Raw genomic sequence first — 19,922 nt, forward strand, 5'->3', positions numbered from 1 at the left:
TTTGATTGATTGTTCTCTTTGGTTCATTCTCTATTTACAAACAAGCACAGAGTCAAAATACTCTGTTTAGTCTTTGCAGATAGCGAAAAACCGTGTAAAAAAACAAAAGGAATCGAGCAAAATCAGTAGGCCACTAATGGGATCTCTTTTTGACCTCGCTAAAATAGAAACATTAGGAACAACCTGTTGAAAATAGCAATGCGTATGTACATAAGCGGCGTTCATTTGTGTTCACAGTACCCCTTGTTGATTGTTTGAATCGAGCATTGAATTGTTCGAAGTTGGTTCTCTTAAGGATCTTCTCTGCCTGCAAACGAGGAAGAATAGGAATATTCTCTCTCCCTTTGCAGATAGTGAAGGGTAGGTAACGCAAGCCTTTAACACGTCGTACCTATTTCATTCCTCATTGATTGATTGATTGTCCGAACATTGACTGTTTGGGAATTAGTTCTTTTTGGAGGTATTCCCTGTTTGCAAATAAACGTAGGAAAATCTTTGCAAGTAGTGAAAGGGTACGTAATGCGGACCTTTCTCCCCCGTTGTAATCTGTCATGCCTATCTACTCCCCACTGATTGATGCACCTGTTTCACCCGGACCATTTACTAGACATACGTCATCTGGCCCGACCAGAGAGCACCCCTAGTGAAAAGGACATATGCAATAATAACGAAGTGATCACTGTATCCTGTTAACAGAAACTTTAGCATGAAACAACCTGGAAAGAAAAGAATAGGAAATCGAAAATCAGTAGGCCACTGATGAACATGAACTTTTATTAAACAACGAACAAAGAAACGATAACATAACGTAATGATAAAACCTATTAATGTCCTAGAAACAAGAAAACGTTCGAAATATGCCAGTGGTGAGAGACCAGAAAAACAGTAAGAGAAACCAAATCACCCCTCGCTGTCCCACCGCCTGCCACGCCAAAAAAATCGATAGACTAGGGAAAATGCAAGTCAGTAGAACATCCGCCCCCACTCTGGAAACTTCCAAGGTGGGGCAGGGTTCCGGCTACGCCCAGCCGGGAGCAGCCCATATAAGGCAGGTCCTGCTGCCACGCCTCGGCCAGGAGATCCTAACGTAGGGTGTAGCCGGAGGAGAGGCCGAGACCAGCGGGACCCGGCCAGGGGATTGCCTTTACAACGCTGAACAGTTGCAGGGGGGGGGGGAATGTCTCCTCGACCCTCCCCTCTCTCTCCCAGTCCGGCCGCGGTGGCCCTTGAGAGTTGCAGGTAGTCCCGCCACATGCGCTTCCGGTCCGGCCACCAACGGTCGGGGGGCCGAGGCCGACGGGATCCGGCTGCAGCCAATAAACCAAGAAACCCGTTCATGGGGCCAGAGCCAGGGGCGTCCGGCCGACATCTACCGGAAGCCCGGCCCGAAGACGGACGGGACACTTCTTCTTTCTTGTATAATTGCTGCAACAACCCTGGGGGGGGATGTCTTGCACATGCCTCTGACCCCCCCCCCCCTCGTCCTCATCGCCTGGTCCGGCCATAACAAATCTCAAGCGAGACGCCGTGGGGTGCACTGGGAGGGAGAGACGGTGCGAACAGGCCTCTCCCGCCTCCCCAGGTGGAGGCTTCCCAGCTGCACCCTCAGCGCTCCAGGCGCCCGGAAAAGGGTTCTTCCACTGTGGCCATGCTGCAACGTCTCGCCCGGCAGGGTGGAGCCCGTCCGCTCATTTGACCCCGCGATCGCCAGTAGCTACCGAACTCTCAAAATGGCGGTCGACCTGGCAAGAGCGGGCCCAGCATAAAGAAATGGCCCGGTCACTGGTTGACTCCACCACCGTAGTCCTCCACGACCTTGAAGATTCTAGAGGAGCCGCGGGAGTCTCCGACCCCCGATGGGGAATGACTGCCATGATCACCCGTGGAGTGACGAAACTGTATCCGCGGGACGTCGGCGCCAGCCTCACTTTGAATTACTAGAATCCTGCAGACCTCACTTCCGGTGAAAGCACAGTGTGACCCGGTAGGAAAAATTGTTGCACCCCCTCCCCTTTTTGACTGATAGTTCAAACCACCGATCCTTTCCTTTGCCCTTTTAACGGAACTTTGGACTGCCTCCCCCTCTTTTACATTTTCTAGAGAAAACAAAACATTAACCACTACAATAACATAGCAGTTGACACCAGAACTGTTTTCAAATTGAAAACCAACAACATCTTCAACAGAATCCTTTTTGTTTCTGCTGTGACCCTGCTACAGCACAGGCATTGTCCCCAGCAGTAATTCTGCAATGCCGGTAAGAATAGCTGTGGTGCCTACTGGACTCACTCACCCCGCGGCGCCCCACGCCGTTATTTGCTGGGCGGCAACTTGCTAGACATCACTTTCGTGCCATCTAGATTTCAGCGCGTTCTGCTGCCTTGGAACTATTCGCACAACAGACCGCTACTGACAAGAATATTTCATTATTGGTGCTGTCAATTTCAATAAATCTATTGGATAATTCAAAAGAAATTGCCACGGTCTCTTCGTTGTTTAAATGTTTTTACTGTTTTTGTTTTGTTGTATATATTTATATGTTATTAAAGTTTTATATTCCTACTACTTTGTTGGAGTGCTATATATTTTTAATGTGACACATAATTGTAAAAACTTTGATGTACAAAGAGTGATTCCTGGAATCTTCCGCTTCAGGCTCGGTCCCCTCCCCAATCACAATACAGGATGGTTTTCAGATAGTAGGAACACGTGTGGTGTGACAGATCTCATCGGGTGTGGGCCTTCATCTACTATAACTCCTTTGAAGAGGGGTGATTCTTTACAGCTGGGGCCATAAACTACATCTGCAGGGCTAGCTGATAGCCTGGACAATCGGACACAGAGGAAGAGGAGTGTCAGAGGGTGCGGTAGTGAATAGGGCGAAAGGGAGGTGTCGGGCGGGCACAGTGTGATTCTCAGGGAAGAGCAGCGCAGATGGGGGGAGGTTTATTGCCCATGCATAAGACAGAGAGCGGGGGTGACCAGTGCCTGGGGAAGATGCTTGCGAGGGTGAGGAGCCATGCTACGAATCGACAGCGTGCAGAGAGTGGGTCTGGTCAAGACATCTAAAATGGCTGCCGTGCACGACAAAAGTGTGGCATTTCAAAAAAGGCAAGATGGCGCAGACAATGTTTTTCAACACTTCCTCATTTCCTTCGAATCGAACGTTAACAGACGTTGGGGCATATTACCAAAGTTAAGCGATATTTATCGCTAACGATGCTTACCAACGAATTTTTTACCGCTAAGCATCATCAGAAATTATCGAAGATAAACCTTGCTATTATCAAGGTTTATCACAAATGCGATAATAAACGGCCGCAATGCATGAATATCGCTAAAAACTCAGCGATATTCATACATTACCGAGCTAATGCTCTTAGCCATGTTATCCACCTCCCATTGGATAACATGGCTAAGAACTGCTCAGGGCAGGTGTTACTTTTTGGAGATATTCGCGCTTAGCGCGAATATCTCCAAAAGTTGGTAATAGGAGATAGATATCTTGCATGTTGTAATGCAAGTTATTGTGGTATATGGAACTCATACCATAATCTCTCAGGAAAGCAGAAACTGATCCTTTTGGGACCGCCTAAAAAGGCCTAGGGGGTGAGGAGTACTCTACTTTGCCCCCTTTTCACGTTCCGAACTATTTTATTTTACTCTCTTCTGTAATTACACAAAATAGCAGCGATAAGATGCATCGGAGACACACAGTGAGAGAAAGGAGGCCGGAGATGAAGAAGAGATGTCAAATACACATTGGAGATAATATAGTGGCAGAAGGGAAGTAAATATGAGTAAACTTACCATGTAACATAAAAATGTTGCACTCTATACTATAAGTCTCATTTTATACTACAATCACTTCGCTACAACCTCATAAATTAAAAATAAAAATGAATAATGTCTCAAACAATTTTTGATTTCTAAATATAAATTTATTCTTCAGAATTTTCTAAATTTGAAAGAACTAGTAACATGTCCTCATCAGCAATGTCCTCATGAAAAGTCTCCAATAATGATTCTTGTAACTCTATGGTCTCCAAACACTCGATAAATTCGCCATCAAGAGATTGATCAAAAAAATCATTCAAGTCATCTCCTCCTTCTGACAATATTTCATTATTGGTGCTGTCAATTTCAATCAATGTAGTGGAATCATTCAAGTCATCTCCTCGTGACAATATTTCATTATTGGTGCTCTCAATTTCAATCAATGTAGTGGAATCATTCAAGTCATCTCCTCCTTGTGACAATATTTCATTATTGGTGCTGTCCATTTCAATCAATCTAATGGAATCATACAAGTCATCTCCTCCTTGTGACAATATTTCATTATTGCTGCTCTCAATTTCAATCAACGTAGTGGAATCATTCAAGTCATCTCCTTGTGACAATATTTCATTCTTGGTGCTGTCCATTTCAATCAATCTAATGGAATCATACAAGTCATGTCCTCCTTGTGACAATGTTTCATTATTGGTGCTCTCAATTTCAATCAATGTAGTGGACGATTCAATAGAAATTGCCACGTTCTCTTCATTGTGAGCCATTTTATTTTGAAATTGCTTGCTGTAAATTGCAGAAAAAAATAATCACTTTCATTTATCGTTTTTAGTAATACATAATATAAAACTAACTTTATCAAGTATTTAGTATAACAGAAGGACTGCAAATAAATAACAGAAAACATTTTTCAAATTATCTTCAAGTGTACAACATAGTTCCCCTTACAAATTAACAACTCACCTTTTCAAAAGTAGGAAAAGTGTTAGTACTGTGTAAATCAAACACCAGAAATTCACCACCAAAAATTCCTCACAAATGTACCTCAGACAGTAGTATCACAAAATGGCTGTGGTTTCCTCTCATTTGACATATATACATAACCAATTAACTTTCATCACACACAAATACAAAACCAAAGTAACATTTTAATTGGTTCTAAATTTCAACACTTTCAAATGTGTTTTCCCCATGCAATTTTCCATAGGACATTTACATACGTCTACAGCCTGAATGGCTGAACGGAATTACACCAAACTTGGCAAAATGGTACATCAAACCTAAGAGGTCAGGAAGGATCTACTATGCCCCCTTATGGTCATTTCCCCCTTCGCTTTGGCCTCCTCTTGTCTCTCAATCCTACCGAGAGACAAGATGGCGGCCGCTACGGACTGTTTGGAATGTTGACAGACGCCGGAGAACCAATCAGCTTCGCAAAGCTCCGTAACGCGAAAAGTACGCAAAGCGGAGCGCTGTTACAGATATATATCTTTTTTTGAACGTTAATTTCTCAAAATCCACTGGAGCACATATATTGAGACCTAGCAAAGGCACATCGGGCTACCAGTCCCTAATATTTTACCAAGTTTCGTGCAAATCCATTCAGCCGTTCGATTATTATTATTATTATTTTTTTTTGCCCCGCGGGGCCCTTTTAAAACCTCCACATCAAACCTAGGGGGTCAGCGAGGATCTACTATTCCCCCTTATGGTCATTTGCCCCTTCGCTTTCGCCTCCTCTTGTCTCTCGATCCTACCGAGAGACAAGATGGCGGCCGCTACGGACTGTTTGGAATGTTGACAGACGCCGGAGAACCAATCAGCTTCGCTTCACAAAGCTCCGTTGCGCGAAAAGTACGCGTAGCGGAGCGCTGCCCAGTCCGCGGTTACAGATATATATCTTTTTTTGAACCTTAATTTCTCAAAATCCACTGAAGCACATATATTGAGACCTACAAAAGGCACATCGGGCTACCAGTCCCTACAATTTTGCCAAGTTTCGTGCAAATCCATTCAGCCGTTCGGGCTAAAAGTGAGGCCAACCGCCCTATGGAAAACTCAATTTTAAAAACACGTTTTGGGACCCCCCTTTTTTCTCGGCCCCCCCTTGACGAACCCCCCCCCCAAATTTTCAGGGGCTGCTCAGAAACAAAATGTTCAATTTTCCTGAAAATTTCAGCCAATTCCGTCCACAAACACCAAAGTTATTAGACATAGAATTTTCAAAAATCCCATAGAGAAAAAATCCTAACTATATATACCTACTGGCGACCGCCAGTAGGTAATATATATATATATATATATGCTCCCTGTCCCACTGGAAAATCGAGGCACTCACGGGCGGTTGCGGCGTGTGGTAATGGGTACCGGCAAACACACAGCGCTCAGCTTCAGAGAATCCCCCTCGGAAGAACCGCACTAGTGAAACCAAAGTTTAGTGCTCACACCTCATCGTTTATTTACAGAGCTAACAGATGCGTTTCAGCATCAAGCCTTCGTCAGTGTTAGTCACGCTTAGCGGGTTGGCCTAGGTTTTCATACATTCATGCTTTTACTAGACATAGTTGATGGACTAAATATTTTACATTTTACAATTGAGTGTCGCGCCATCTTTAAACGTGCAAATATATAATTATAAAATCTGCGTTTTCGGGATATTTTGCCTATTTTTCGCGTTTGCTCAATATAAACGGAAATGCATTACAGTAAATATCGCCGTGTATCGGCATAGCTCCCCGCATTGTAACTTTACGGGGAGATGAAGGGAGCGCGAAACCTCGCAGCTCCTATTTCGAATTTCCGACATATATATATATATATATATATACTAATATAATAAAGAGAGAGCCCAAACCTTTGAGGCGGGTAATCTCAGGAACCACAGCACCAATCACAACACCCAATACAGCGTTGGAAAGGGCAGTGGCAGCAGAAGGACATAGGCTATGCAGACGCCCACTATATACATTTAAAAGGTAAAATAACCGTGCCAGCAAAGTAGTCCCTTGTGCGTTTCTGCGTTGTGCTGTGGGTGTGTGCTGGGGGCGTGACAAATGCTGGGGGCGTGTGGTACGTTCCGCCCTTCATGCCATGTCTCATATCGTATGCTAATCCCACCCTGCTCCCTTTAAATACCCCTGCACCCCATAATCATAACCCACCCATACTCCTTAAAATACCCCAACACCCTTAAACACTAACCCATCTTAACCCTATAAATATACCCTGTACCCCAACACCCAAACCTATCCCTAAACCCTAAAAATACCCCTGTACCCCAAAACCCAAACCTCGCCCTGAACCCCATAAATACCCCTGTACCTCAAAACCCAAACCTACACCTGAACCATAAAAATACCCCTGTACCCCAAAACCCCAAATCTAGCCCTGAACCCTAAAAATACCACTGTACCCCCAAACCACCCCTGAACCCTAAAATACCGCTGTACCCCCAAACCTAGCCATGAACCCTTAAAATACCCCTGTACCCCAAAACCCAAACCTACCCCTGAACCCTAAAAATACCCCTGTACCCAAAAACCCAAACCTAGCCTTGAACCCTCAAAATAACCCTGTACCCCAAAACCCAAACCTACCCCTGAACCCTAAAATACCCCTGTACCCCAAAACCCAAACCTAGCCCTGAACCCTAAAAATACCCCTGTACCCTAAAACCCAAATCTAGCCCTGAACCCTTAAAATACCCCTGTACCCCAAAACCCAAACCTACCCCTGAACCCTAAAAATACCCCTATACCCCAAAACCCAAACCTAGCCCTGAACCCTAAAAATACTCCTGTACCCCAAACCCCATACCTATCCCTAAACCCTAAAACTACCCCTGTACCCCATAACCCCACACTATATCTGAACCCTTAAAATACCCAAACACCCCAAAACATATACCTCAGTACCCCAAAGCATATACCCCTATACCCATACTTACCTTATCCAAACATTTTTAAAAAACATGCTTTTACCATTCATGCATTTACAACGAATTTTGTTGTAAATGTATGCGTGGTAAAAGCATATAAAATGTAATGCTATGCGTTATAATGGCATTGCGGAGTCATGGTACTTTCGTAATGAAAGTATGCGGAGTGATGGTATGCGGAAAGAAAGTTGCGGAATAATGGGTGTTTACCCTCCCCCGGTAAGTACATTGGTGGTACGGCGGCCCACATCTCCCGCAACATACTCATATTTTTTCACCACCCATTTGAAAAATACACAGGTCTCTCTCATTGATGGCCAGCCCCGACATACACTTGTAGACACACCTCCGGCCACAAGTTCTAGAATTGCGAACTTTAGAGCTGAGGAGCTACGTTCGAATCTTGGCATCAGCTCAACATCCTGTGATTCCAGGCAAATCGCTTTGTCTCCCCGTGCCTACCACAAATTAATGTGTTCTTCTGTAATGTAAATTGTGCTCATGCCATGTTGTCGAGTTTGCGCTATATAATATTGCAAGGAAAAATAAAGTAGGGAAACTCGAGTTCACACACTACTGAACGCGCCCTCTTAAGTACATCAGCAGTGCACTGTGAATCGGAGCAATTCACAGGCCTGTCACAGATAAGAAATGCTATCAAAACGAAATCCTACAAAACAATATACTACTGGCCGGCAGCAATTCATACCCGGACAACGTCGGGACGGGCTGCTAGTATATATATATATTCTAAAAACAAGAATGGCCAAAAAGAGATGCTCTTGAACTGCTGGTGCCAGCACTCTTGAACTGCTGGTGTCAGCATCAGGGGTTTGACCACGTCCCCTGAATTATTGTGCACACAATAGTTGACACCGCACTCCTGGAGCTTTTAATTGGCAAATTCCTTTTAATTGTCAAACACCACAATGTGTTTCGACTCATGGCAGTCTTTTTTACAGTGGTTTTCATCTGTTTTCATTCGTTGTTCCTATGGCTTTTATTCATTCAGAGGCATAAAGGGAATTTTAGTCTCATATCCTTCACAGCTGGACATCATTGCTTTACATGTAGTGTTGTTGATGTAGTATATAGCACCAGCCAACTCATTGCTTTCAAAACTCCAATGGGTAAGTACAGTTATGATTGACATTAAGCTCAGTGCTGATTCATGAGCAGTACTTGTAACAATCTTCACCATTAGTCCCTCAGAGTTTATATTTAGCAGTTCGTACATTTGTGCGTTAATACATTAACTTTAAAACACCAATGCTTCTATTCACAATGACAGGGAAATTTGTATCACCAATTCCCAGTCTCTCATTTGGCATTTCTAGTTTGCAACGACAAGAAGGTACTACACAAAGCCTCCCGACCCTTACTCCTACTGAACCAATATTCATTTAAAGTGCTGCATTAGTACTGTGGACACACTCTCAAAGGACATATGCTCACCGTATTTCCTGATGAGACTGCCCTACAGTAGGAGAGTCACGCAGGGCACATTTGAATTCCAGAACTCTTCTTGTCATGTAGTCTTGAGATGAGTATCTCCTCACCGGCTCTGTAATAGTTGCTGTTCTCTTTAAAGTTCCACAGATCCCGGGCGCTGCTGCTTGTGTTAGTTCCAAAAACAAGACAGGTCTCAAAGCAACGCGCTCAAACTGCTTGTGCCAGTGATTTCACCACAAACCCCCGAATTATTGTGCACACAACAAGAGATGACGCTGCACTCCTGGAGCTTTCAAGTAGGAAATATATATATATATATCTCCAAATAAAATTTGATGTGTGAGACGCCCATCCTGGGGGGTCGGGCTTGTTGGCACGTCACTGACAAATATATTCCAGCAGAAAATAATGCCGGTATCACAGCCATGAAAACAAGCCCATCCACATCAAATGCTGGTAAGTGCCGTTTTTAGGTCTCGCCTACAGCATTGCTTTAGCAATGCTTGTTTGGCGAGATTATAGTAAGGCTTTCAAAAGTCTACCCAAACTGCGGATTAGGTACAGTGCATGTGAGCCAGGCTCGTGCACATCGCCAGCCACATCGCACACCATTTGTCTGAGCCTCTGCATCAGACTTCAAAGAAATCCGCTCCCGCGCCCCCCCATCAGACTTCAAAGGAATGTGCTTCCCCGCCCCCGCCATGCAATGCCGAGAGCTTGTTCCTAACGTGTCCTGACTGATCAGCACAAACCGACTTGACCGGCAACAAGCACCCATACCTCAAAGCATAATCTTAAGAAGTGGTTAGGCACTGGCTAAACCAGCAGTGCTCTCTGACTCTCTGCCTCCAAAGGTGTAGCATTTTTGTTTTCTGCAACTTTACTAGTTTTCTCTGCAAGATGCGGACACCGTATACTTAACACATTGCACTCATAGGAGTGTTTTCTCATCCCATCCTGTTAGACGGGGACCTGGAGGGTCGGCCGAGCACAGTGATCGCACAGACAGGTAACTTCCCCCCCACAGATGGACACCACACAAAGATCAGGGTAACACCTTTTATAGGCACTTCTGGTAGTAGAGTGGTACGATACAAGGCGATCAGGACACGATGATCCTCTCAATTCTAGTCTCTAGTAAGGAAAGGGGGTAGCAGGACAGTCTTGGTACCCACGGGTACGGAGGTGTAACGGTGATAGCTCACAATCCTCGAGCTCGGTGTTCGGATGGGTCAGACCGCGGCAGCGCCGGCAGGTCCCGAAGAGGTCGTAGGTGGCAACGGGCCGCGGCAGCGCCAGCAGGTCCCAACGAGGATGAAGGTTACAACGGGCCGCGGCAGCGCCAGCAGGTCCCCCGAGAATGCAGGTTACAACGGGCCGCGGCAGCGCCAGCAGGTCCCACGAGGATGAAGGTTACAACGGGCCGCGGCAGCGCCAGCAGGTCCCACGAGGATGAAGGTTACAACGGGCCGCGGCAGCGCCAGCAGGTCCCACGAGGATGAAGGTTGCAGAGGGCCGCGGCAGCGCCAGCAGGCAGGACAATAGTTCACAAGGCAGGGCTGGGGCAGCGCCAGCAGTCCGTCAAGGATGAGTTCGTCGCGGTGTCTCTCGACTCCAGGATACAACTGCCTTCCTGTCCTGGGGCGGCCTCAGTTATAGGTCTGGCGCCCTTTGATGTCCGGACCCTCGCTCTTGGAGGTCGGGAGGTCTGGGATGAGGGAGTCCAGACACCCAGCAGGGGGGTGGAGCCAGCGCCCGAGGAGGCTGGGGGTGCTCGGCACCTGGCGGGGGAGAGCCATCGACACTTCTTACTCCCATTGACCTGCCAAGTGGTCCGTTCACCTCCTGGGTGGAGGGTGGTGCCGGGATGTCGGGGCCTGGCCAGGCCCAGGGTTGGGGTCGGGCTGAGGCCGCGCGGCCGCGTGGTGCCGTGTCCAAGATGGCGGCTGGGCCGGGCAATGGTGCTGACGGTGGCCCGGGCCCTGTCCTGCGGGGAGGGAGCGAGCCCTTCATGTGGCCTGTCCAACATGCGTCCCCCCCAGCTGAAGGCGGGGAGAGTCACCCATCTTCTTGGGGACTTTCCTCGTCGAGGCGGAAAAAGCGGGACAGGCCATCCGCGTTGGCGTGGTCTTGGCCAGGGCGATGCTCCACAGTGAAGTCCATCCCCTGCAGGGAGATGGACCATCGCAATAGTTTGGGGTTCTCCCCCCGCATCTGCATGAGCCATTGCAGGGGCCGATGATCTGTCTGTACCCGGAAATGGGTTCCGAAGAGGTACGGCCGGAGCTTCTTGAGGGCCCATACCACTGCGAAGGCCTCTCGCTCAATGGTGCTCCAGCGCTGTTCTCGGGGCAGTAGGCGTCTGCTGATGAAGGCCACGGGTTGGTCCACTCCTTCGGGGTTCAGTTGGGAGAGGACGGCCCCAATACCATGGTCGGAGGCATCGGTCTGCACAATGAACTCGCGGCTGTAGTCGGGGGCCTGGAGCACCGGAGCGGTGCACATGGCGGCCTTCAGCGTCTCGAAGGCCGCGTGACAGTCGGGAGTCCAGTTGACTCGTTTTGGGTTGTTCTTAGACGTGAGTTCCATGAGGGGCCCCACAATGCTGCCATAGTCCCTCACAAACCGCCGGTAGTATCCGGTGAGCCCCAGGAAGGCTCGGACCTCTGTCTGTGTTTCGGGGGGTTGCCAGGACTGGATGGCAGCTACCTTGAGTTGGAGGGGGGCCACCAGACCGCTCCCCACTTGGTGTCCGAGGTAGGTCACGGACCCCTGGCCGATTTGGCACTTGCTGGCCTTTATGGTGAGGCCGGCCTGTTGGAGGGCCTGCAGGACCGCTCTGAGGTGGTGGAGGTGGTCGGCCCAGTGGCGGCTGTATACCGCGATGTCGTCCAGGTAGGCGGCGCTGAATTCTTCGAGGCCCGCCAATACCTGGTTCACCAGTCTTTGAAAGGTGGCTGGAGCGTTCTTCATGCCGAAGGGCATCACTCTGAAATGGTAGTGCCCGTCCGGGGTGGAGAAAGCGGAACGTTCTTGGGCCCTGGGGGTGAGGCCGATCTGCCAGTAGCCCGCTGTCAGGTCAAAGATGCTTAGGTAGCGGGCTGCCCCCATGCGGTCGACTAGTTCATCTGCTCGGGGGATAGGGTGAGCGTCGGTTCGGGTGACCGCGTTCAGCCCCCGATAGTCGATGCAGAATCGGAGCTCCGGCGTGGTGCCCGGTGCCGCGGCCTTGGGGACCAGGACGACCGGGCTGGCCCAGGGACTGTCCGAAGGCTCGATGACCCCGAGGGCGAGCATCTTGGAGACTTCTTCTTGGATGCATGTACGTACCCGATCCGGTACTCGGTACGCCCGGTGTCGGACAGGAGGACTGTCCCCCGTGTCCACGTCGTGCAGGCACCAGGAGGTGACTCCGGGTGCGAGGGAGAACAGGTTTGCGAACGGCAGCAGGAGGGCCCGGCAATCTTGACGCTGCTCTGGGGTCAGGGCCTCGGAGAGTCGGACCCCGTCCACCGAGCCATCTCTTTCCCGGGTCCTCAGTAGGTCAGGGAGGGGCTCGGAGTCTCCTTCTGTGCCACTGTCGGTCGCCATCAGCAGGCTGAGCTCTGAGCGCATGAAGTGGGGTTTGAGCCTGTTTGCGTGGAGGACCCGGAGGGGGTTCCGGGGGGACTCCAGGTCGATGAGATAGGTGACGGGACTCCTGCGCTCGATCACCTTGAAGGGCCCCGTCCATTTGTCTTGCAAGGCACACGGTTCGATGGGGGACATCACCCATACCTGCTGACCCGGTTCAAACTCGATGGAGGAGGCATGTTGGTCGTACCACTTCTTCATGTCCTCCTGACTGGCCTCCAGATTGGCTTTAGCGATCTCCCTGAATTTTCGGGTCTGATTTCGGAGGGTCAGGAGGTATTTGTAGACGTCCGGAGGGGTCTTTAGGGGGGCCATTTCCCATTCCTCCTTCACTAGACAGTGGGGCCTTACGATGGCCTCATATGCGGACGACACACAGCTAGCGGTGACACTTAGTGGAGACCCCGAAGTAGCAGCTTCGAGATTCCGGGCGGGTCTCTTGGCAGTAGCAAGCTGGCTTCGCACCAACTGCCTCCAGTTGAATGCCACCAAAACGGAGGTATTGGTTCTTGGGAAGCAAGCTGAGCTATGGGGTAATCAGTGGTGGCCGTCAGAGCTTGGTGTCACACCTATTCCAGTGGCTGGAGTGAGAAATCTAGGAGTCTGGGTAGACTCTGCGCTTTCCTTCAAGGACCACACCATGAAGGTGGCTGCCACATGTTATGGAATATTGCGTGGTATTAGACCAGTCTTGAAGTACTTTGATCCCCCAACCAGACAGCTCGTAGTTCAGGCCTCAATACTATCTAGGCTGGACTACGGTAGCTCATTGCTGTTAGGGGTGAATCAAGCGGAGGCCTCCAGGCTCCAAAGAGTACAAAATGCCGCGGCACGAGCCATTGTGGGCCTTCCCAGACACTGTTCGGTGTCGGGTACCATCATGGCCTTGCATTGGCTCCCGGTCAGACAGCGAATTAAGTTCAAGGCGCTGTGTCTGGCCTTCAAAATTTTGAAAACCTCTTCGCCACCGGCACTTGTTACTCTGCTTACACCCTATGTGCCATCGAGATCTTTGAGATCGGAGGGTCTCCATTTGGCTGTCTGCCCACGCTTCAGGTTGAGCAGGATGGGTGGCCGTTCTTTTAGGGTTCTAGCGGCTGGCCTATGGAACTCGTTACCAGTCCACATTCGTGCTCTTGAGGATATGTTCGTCTTCAGGCAGGCCATTAAAACTTTCCTCTTTCCAGTTTCTGGCTAGTCTTTTTAGTGTGTTATGTTATAGCATCTGTCAAAGCGCCAGGACGCCCCTTTGCTGGGGCAGCTGTGCGCTCAAGAAATTTTAATAACATAACATAACTAGGCTGAGAGGCCCGCGAACAGGGTGTCCGTACAGGAGTTCGAAGGGGCTGAAGCCGAGGGACTTCTGGGGGACTTCTCGGTAGGCGAAGAGGAGGCACGGTAGTAGCACGTCCCACTGGCGGCGTAGGGGTTCTTCCAGCCCCATGATCATCCCCTTGAGGGTGCGGTTGAACCGCTCGACCAGTCCGTTCCCCTGGGGGTGATAGGGGGTGGTGAAGTGGTAAGTGACTCCGCACTGCTGCCAGAGGGATTTCATATACTTTGAAATAAAGTTCGTACCCCTGTCGCTGACGACTTCCCGGGGGAAGCCCACTCGAGAGAAGATCCCCATCAAGGCTCGACCCACTACTGGGGCTGTTATAGTACGGAGGGGGACCGCCTCAGGATAGCGGGTGGCGTGGTCCACCAGGACCAGGATGAAGCGATGCCCCTGTGCTGTTCGGGGGTCCAGGGGCCCCACAATGTCTATTCCCACCCTTTCGAACGGGGTGGTCACCACGGGGAATGGTTGTAGGGGTGCCTTGATTTTGCGGCCGCTCTTCCCGCTGGCCTGGCAGGTCGGGCAGGACCGGCAATGGTTGGAGACGTCATTTCTCATTTTGGGCCAAAAAAAGTGAGTCACCAGGCGGTGGTAGGTCTTGTCTTGGCCCAGGTGCCCGGCCAGGGGGACATCATGGGCTAGGTTCAACAGGAAGTCTCTGAAGTGGCGGGGCACCACCAGCACTCGCCCGGCCCCCAGTTCTGCGATTTTCTGCTCGCTGTACAAGAGATCATTGTCCCAATAAACCCAGTGGGCCCCGGTGGGGTCTCCTTGGCTCTGGGCGAGCGCTTGCTGTCGCAATCCCTCGAGGGAGGGGCAGGTCTTTTGCTCCTGCCGGAATTGTTCCTGGGTGGGCCCCCCTTCTTGACGCCACTGAGCCAGGTCGGGAAGCTCGGGGGGCTGTGTGGACCCCTCTGTGGTGGGGTCCGGGTGGTCGGTCTGGAGGAAGTCTTCTTCTGGAGTGATCGAGGGCGGAGGTGCTGCCCATTCTGGTTCTTCTGGTCTAGGGATGGGGCGGGTGGCCATGGACCGGGTGGTTACGCACGCCCAGTCCGGGAGACCCAACATCCCCAGATGCTCTCTTCTTTCAACAGCTGCCCACGGGGAGCTCTCGAGATCGTTCCCCAGGAGGCAGTCCACGGGGGCATCGTCGCGGACAGTTACTTTCAGCATGCCGGACACTCCTCCCCATTCGAAGGGGACGCAGGCCATCCGACACAGGCTCTCCGAGTTATCTGCCGATCGGACGGGGCAAAGTACGTTTGGTAGGATTTGTTCTGGGGTCACCAGGTGACAACGGACGGCCGTCACACTGGCCCCGGTGTCACGCAGGGCCTCGGCCTTGCGCCCATTGATGCTCACCCATTGGCTGTACTTCCGAGTGTTGGCGGGTAGGGGAGTCCGCGGGACCATGTCTCTTCCTCCCAGGCATGCCAGGGTCATGGCGGCGGGTTCCCACTCGAACTGCTCCGACTCATAGGTCTCCGTGTCTTCGGCGACTTGTTCTTCTCCCAGGGCGGCGGCCGCCATCTGGCGGGGCCCGGGGACCTGGTTCTTCGGGCAGGTCGGGTCACTGGCATAGTGGCCGACTCGCTGGCATCGATGACACGTCACGTTAGCTCGGAACCCCGGGCGCATCGGGGGGTTTCCCCGGCCGGCTGGGGGCGGGGTGGTGTTAGCGGGAGTGACCGGGACAGCGTCTCTGCCCCGGCCCGGTCCTCCTCCTCCTCCTCGGGGACGATGATGACCTTGGTTGGTTCTGTTCTGCTCATTCGGCCCACTCCGGGCCACTCGGGTGCTCTCCCACCGGTCAGCCTCGGTGGCGAGCTGCCGGGGTTCAGTCAATTTACTGTCGAGGAGGTGCTGCCTGAGCTCGACGAAGCAGTTGTTGGAGAGGTGCTCCCACACAATGAGATTGAAGAGTTGTTCGTAAGTGGTTACGTTGTTACCCTTGATCCACCCCTCGAAGGCTCGGCTGAAATAGTTCACGTATTCCAACCACGTTGTACCTGGGATCCGGGTGCAGTTGCGGAACCTCTGGCGGTACATTTCGGGTGTAAGCCCATATCGACTGAGGAGGGCGGCCTTCATGTGGTCATAGGACGTCATTTGATGGTCCGGAAGCTGCAGCAGGGCATCACGACCCTCGTTGACGAATCTCCCCCATAGACCGGCTCCCCAGTCACTTCGAGCGACCCGGTGGGCGGTCATGGCAATCTCATAGGCCTTGAACCACTGCTGTATGTCGTCGTTCCGGTGATATTCTCGGACCACATCCTTGGGGATGTGGACCTTCTGCTCGGTAGGATCCGGGGAGTGCGGTTGCTCGGGCACCCCTAGGTTTTTGTTCAGTTTGCGTATTTCTATCTCCGCTAGTTTGCACTCGTGCTCGTATGCCAGTCTTTTTTCTTCGAGATCTCTCTGTCTCTGTTTTTCCTCTCGCTCTTCTCTGAGCCGTAAGTGTTCTAAGTTTATTTTTTGTTCCGCCAGCTTCAATTCTCCGTCTAATTTGAGTCGTGCCAAGTCTAACTCGTGTAATCTATTTTTTTCCCGCTCTTCGATCTCTTCACGGGAAGGGCCTGTTCTCCGTTCCTCCGTCCGGGTGGTGTTGACTTCCGGGGCTGCGGGGTCCCGGGGGGTTGCGGTATTTGTCTCTGTCCAGGCCTCTAGGGCGTTTTTGAAGTCTTCTTTTGTGCTTAGCCCGGTGGTAGCAATGCCTAAGTCCATGCAAAATTGTTTGAGCTCTCGGTGGTTGTATTCTTCCAGCTTTTCCATCTGGAACTTCTCCGCCGATCCGCTCTCTTTGGTCGTCATTGTGGTTTTAGTCGTAGGGTGAGTTACTGTCTGTACGGTACGCGTTGGTTCGGATCGCGCCGCTAGCCACCAATGTTAGACGGGGACCTGGAGGGTCGGCCGAGCACAGTGATCGCACAGACAGGTAACTTCCCCCCCACAGATGGACACCACACAAAGATCAGGGTAACACCTTTTATAGGCACTTCTGGTAGTAGAGTGGTACGATACAAGGCGATCAGGACACGATGATCCTCTCAATTCTAGTCTCTAGTAAGGGAAGGGGGTAGCGGGACAGTCTTGGTACCCACGGGTACGGAGGTGTAACGGTGATAGCTCACAATCCTCGAGCTCGGTGTTCGGATGGGTCAGACCGCGGCAGCGCCGGCAGGTCCCGAAGAGGTCGTAGGTGGCAACGGGCCGCGGCAGCGCCAGAAGGTCCAAACGAGGATGAAGGTTACAACGGGCCGCGGCAGCGCCAGCAGGTCCCCCGAGAATGCAGGTTACAACGGGCCGCGGCAGCGCCAGCAGGTCCCACGAGGATGAAGGTTACAACGGGCCGCGGCAGCGCCAGCAGGTCCCACGAGGATGAAGGTTACAACGGGCCGCGGCAGCGCCAGCAGGTCCCACGAGGATGAAGGTTGCAGAGGGCCGCGGCAGCGCCAGCAGGCAGGACAATAGTTCACAAGGCAGGGCTGGGGCAGCGCCAGCAGTCCGTCAAGGATGAGTTCGTCGCGGTGTCTCTCGACTCCAGGATACAACTGCCTTCCTGTCCTGGGGCGGCCTCAGTTATAGGTCTGGCGCCCTTTGATGTCCGGACCCTCGCTCTTGGAGGTCGGGAGGTCTGGGATGAGGGAGTCCAGACACCCAGCAGGGGGGTGGAGCCAGCGCCCGAGGAGGCTGGGGGTGCTCGGCACCTGGCGGGGGAGAGCCATCGACACTTCTTACTCCCATTGACCTGCCAAGTGGTCCGTTCACCTCCTGGGTGGAGGGTGGTGCCGGGATGTCGGGGCCTGGCCAGGCCCAGGGTTGGGGTCGGGCTGAGGCCGCGCGGCCGCGTGGTGCCGTGTCCAAGATGGCGGCTGGGCCGGGCAATGGTGCTGACGGTGGCCCGGGCCCTGTCCTGCGGGGAGGGAGCGAGCCCTTCATGTGGCCTGTCCAACACATCCCATATCAAGTAAGTTCAGTTCTCCTCTGCCACCCGTTTTTAGCTCTTTGCCGCAGCCATTCCTCCCAGAATACAGACCCATGTAAGCCAGCAGACGCGGCTATAACTTTCAAATATGTTTGGCAGGTACACGCCTAGGCCAATGCCAGGTCTCGGCAAGATACCCTGGTGTTAGCTCCTTCTGCCTATATTTAACCAGCACAAAAGTGAGTCAGCAGAGTCGCTCTTGAGGCAGTGTACTCGCCGATCCTAGCAGTTTTAGTCTCGCCTGCTTTTCGCTATTTAAGGCATGCATCACACTTGAGGACGTCTTTGTGCCATCCTCATCAAATCTTCTTTTCTTGTTAAGAAACGCTTCTGGATTACCCAGCTCCTTGTACTGCGCGCTCTAATAAGACTCCCAGCCTTTCATGGATTAAAACCAACAGCTAGCGGCGACCACATCAAAGAGGCCTCTAGGCACCGGTCTTTTCCCACATGGGTGCTGACGTTCCATCTCTCCCCTTGGCAGGGAGTAAATCCACCAATCAGCAAGGGTATACGCCACATAGTGCCCTGAGCACGACTCAGCCAACCCCCCCACCCCACCCTCCCCAAGATACTTGGGGCCGGCCTTGCCCTTAGCCCAGGCTCAGCAAGGCCAGCACCAGCAGTCGTTCCTTCCCGTACCCTCAGCAGCAGCTATTAGTAAGTGCCCCTTCTCATGCATGTGACCCACCCAATGCTATGCCAGCACAAACATTTGCATTTTGGCAAGGTTACTTATACACTCATCCACAGTCCCATAGAGCAAGATTACACAAGCCACATCGACCCTTAGGACAACACATTTGTGCCACATGCATTGTGTGAAGGGTTAACATGCATGACCCAGCTGTTCATTGCATCTCCGCCATTCTTGTTAAACCTCATGGGCACAGCTAAACTCTCCACTCACAGCTATGCCCCCTATTTATATGGGACTGCATCACAATTTTATCTTTTTGTTCGTGGCATGTTCGGCTCCACATGTTCTAAAGCTTCAGGTACTTGTACCTGGTTTTTTTAACCCCTTCAGTGCTAATGACGGCTCCATTCCGACACGATTCCAGTCGGGAAGGTGTTGGTATATTCCTTATGTTGGAGCGCCATATAGAGCAAGTCCAGAAGATAATGTGTTGCAATAGTAGCGGGCAATGCTTTCCAATGGGGCGACCAGATATCCGGGCTTACCTGGAAGGCCTGACGGCCTCCCCACCCCTGGCTTGGTCCTGCTGCGTGGCAGGGTGCCCGGTACGGGGTCCGGAGGTCCCGGGGAAGGTTCCCATGCGCCTCCGGGCTTGGGAGCACCGCTGGGTCCAGGGGCCCGGACGGGCCCCGGGTAGGGTGCCACGGCCCTGGGCCCTGTTCCCCAGCCTGCTGCAATGCCAAAGGCCCAGGATGAGGTTCTGTTGTGACCGGGGAGCCTCCCCTTGCCTGGCTGGGCTCAGGAGCTCCGGGCGGGGCCCCTGAGGGCCCGGGGAGGGCGGCCTCCCCACCCCGGGCTCTGTTCTTGGTCCTGCTGCGTGGCAGGGAGCCCGGTACAGGGTCTGGAGGTCCCAGGGAAGCTTCCCATGTGCCTCCGGGCTTGGGAGCCCCGGCTGGGTCCAGGGCCGGTCCGGGCCTCGGGTCGGGTGCTCCGGCCCTGGGCCCTGTCTCCCAGCCTGCCGCACTGCCAAGGGCCCAGGAAGGGGTTCCGATGTGCCCAGGGAGCCTCCCCTTGCTTAGCTGGGTTCAGGAGCCCCATTCGGGGCCCCTGAGGGCCCCGGGGAGGGCGGCCTCCCCACCCCGGG

Source organism: Lissotriton helveticus, chromosome 9, assembly GCF_964261635.1.
Source record: "Lissotriton helveticus chromosome 9, aLisHel1.1, whole genome shotgun sequence".
Taxonomy (NCBI): domain Eukaryota; kingdom Metazoa; phylum Chordata; class Amphibia; order Caudata; family Salamandridae; genus Lissotriton; species Lissotriton helveticus.